This window comes from Pristiophorus japonicus, chromosome 6, assembly GCF_044704955.1.
Source record: "Pristiophorus japonicus isolate sPriJap1 chromosome 6, sPriJap1.hap1, whole genome shotgun sequence".
NCBI lineage: Eukaryota > Metazoa > Chordata > Chondrichthyes > Pristiophoridae > Pristiophorus > Pristiophorus japonicus.
This window is the reverse complement of record NC_091982.1, coordinates 110,561,887-110,564,484: the sequence shown is the minus strand read 5'-3', so window position 1 is coordinate 110,564,484 and position 2,598 is coordinate 110,561,887. Positions and strand designations below refer to the sequence as shown.

General features: G+C 50.5%; 1 pseudogene; it reads right to left on the bottom strand.

Moving 5' to 3' along the window:
• Positions 1-202: 202 nt before the first annotated feature.
• LOC139266151 (craniofacial development protein 2-like) lies at positions 203-993 on the bottom strand (annotated as a pseudogene).
• Positions 994-2,598: the final 1,605 nt, after the last annotated feature.

The window sequence follows — 2,598 nt, the reverse complement described above, 5'->3', positions numbered from 1 at the left end:
TGGTTGAGTGACCGAGCGTCTCTTTGCAGACACTGGTTATGGAGGCCTGGAGGGCAGACCAAGCGCTGTGGACATTCTGCGTCTCTGGGTCATCAAGGCACGCCAGGTTAGCTGTGAGGCGCTGACTGTAAAGTGCTCTTTTAGCTGGGTCCTTAAGTGCCCTGACATTGACTTTTTTGCGACACTGTTTCTGTTGTCCCCTTCACTTTGGGGCTATGTTGATGTCAATGATGGATCGGATTAGGCGGTGGTCCATCCAGCAGTCATCAGCTCCTGTTATGGCACGGGTGATGCGCACATCCTTGTGATCCCTGGCTCGGACGATGACATAGTCGAGCAGGTGCCAGTGCTTGGAGCGAGGGTGTTGCCACAATGCCTTGTATTTATCCCCCTGGTGGAACAAGGTGTTGGTGATGACAAGTTCATACTCTAGACATTTTGTCAGGAGTAAGGTGCCGCTGGAGTTGGCTTTCCCTACCACTCTCTCTGCCAATCACGCCTTCCCAGAGGTCTGTGTCCCTGCCGACCCTGGCGTTGAAGTCGCTGAGGAGGATCGGTGTGTCACCCTCGGGGACGCAGGTCAGGTATTTTTCGAGGTTGGAGTAAAAACCCTCTTTGGCCTCATTAGTTGTATCGAGTGTTGAGGCGTAAGCGCCGATGACTGTGGCGCACTGGTTCCAGGATCGGGTGAGTCGAAGCGTCATGAGGCGTTCGTTAGTCCCGCAGGGGGAGTCTTTGAGGCGGTTGACCAGCTCGTTTTTGATGGCGAAGCCGACTCCGTGGAGGCGGCGTTCTCCCTCTGGTTTCCCTTTCCAGAAGAAGGTGTAACCTCCACCTTGTTCCTTGAGCTGGCCTTCCCCTGCCCGCCAGGTCTCGCTTAGGGCTGCGATGTCGATATCTAAGTTCGACGGCAACTATGGTGGTGCGGTGTTCTGGTCTGTCGCTGTTAGGGTTGTCCATGAGAGTCCTGACGTTCCAGGTCCCGAACTTCATGTTAAAGGAGTGGAAGATGCCTGTGCGTGATTTCTTTTAACACGGGGTGATTGTTGCACACCGGCTACCGCATGGCTACCTAAGCTGAGCAAGGTCTTGGTCCAGTGGCAAGGGTGTCCAGGATGACTTGAGACCAGGCACTGCTATATAGGCCTAATTGCCTACGGCGAAGTATTGGCCGCAGGTTCGGCACTGGGTAGCGCCCTTGGTGGTAGGTGGTCCAAGCCTTGGTGGTGGGCAGGCATTGGGGGGCCAGCAGTGCACTGGGGTTCAGAATGGGGGGGCAGGGGGGTTGCAGCCATTGTACTCACCACGTGCTGGAGGAGGAGAGGAGACCAGGCCATCAGTGGGGAAGGAGAGGTCCAGATGTGGGGGGGGGGGGGAGGAGGTGGTGGCTCGATAGCCAGATCCAGCCACCCAGTCACTGCAGGAGGTCCAGACGGGAGGCGCAAGTCGCGTCGAGTCGCCGCAGGAAGACCAGCCGGGAGACACTGATGTACAGTGTGGCGGGAGGCCTGAAGTAGGCCCGAACTTTTGGGAATCGCGGGGTTGGGGTTAGGGTGGGGATTTAATTGCTTAAGACCCTCTATTGAGGACGATTAGGGCTAGGGCTGGGGCTTGGGGAGGTTTAGACAGTGGGGGGGGCGGGGGCTGAGGGCCGAGGAACTGTTCAGTAGGGGAGCTCCCTATGGAGCTGCTACCCCGACACCGCTGCAGTAAAGTCTCCTGATCAATATGAGACACAGTTTTGTGCCCTTAGAGTGAATAATATTTCGAGTCAACTTCTTTATCTATTTTATTCAAAATTGGGGAATGCAACAAGTTAATCGCAGTGCATTGACTGGTTTAACGCCAACTGAAATGACAAAACTCCTTTAGATATAAACATTTCCAGCGGCAGTATAGAAATATTTGCATGAAAATGCAAAATTCATCTTGTACTTTTCATCCAACTAATGCAACACTCAAAACCACCTAATTGTACCTTACAATGAGTTTTTAGTGAGCAGTTTGAATAAAATACCTAAATTAGCAGCCAGTAATAGGTTATTATGGTTAAATTTGCTAAATTGCAGATCAGGGACTTGCCCATACAGTGTGAACATACATTAAGCCTGTCATTTTAGATTACGGATCAGGTTACAGTTTATTTTGAAATATTCTGGTACCTTATAGTTGAAACAGCTAGCACATTTCAATTTTCCTCTGGTGTGTTTGACATGTATATGGGAGATAAAGATAATACATTGTGCTACAGTATAAACAGACAGCAGTGAATCTAAATGCTGCAAGGTTCTGCTTCGGGTACACAATACAAAACTCACTGGATGAAAGGGACATTCTTCCTAAATTAAACACTCTGCAAATAACTAAACACCGTTGCCGGGAATTTCCTCTCGATTCCAACTTTCGGCCGCTGTAACTTTAGCAGAAGTTCACCTCCCCAATACAACTTGTAAATAGGGTGCCCACTGAACTTCTGCTGAAGGTGCGGTGGCCGATTGGGAGAATCTCTGAGGAGATTCCTGGTGTGTAACTATTATCTATTTATAGGTCGGTTAGTTTAACATCTGTAGTGGGGAAAATGCTTGAAGCTATCATTAA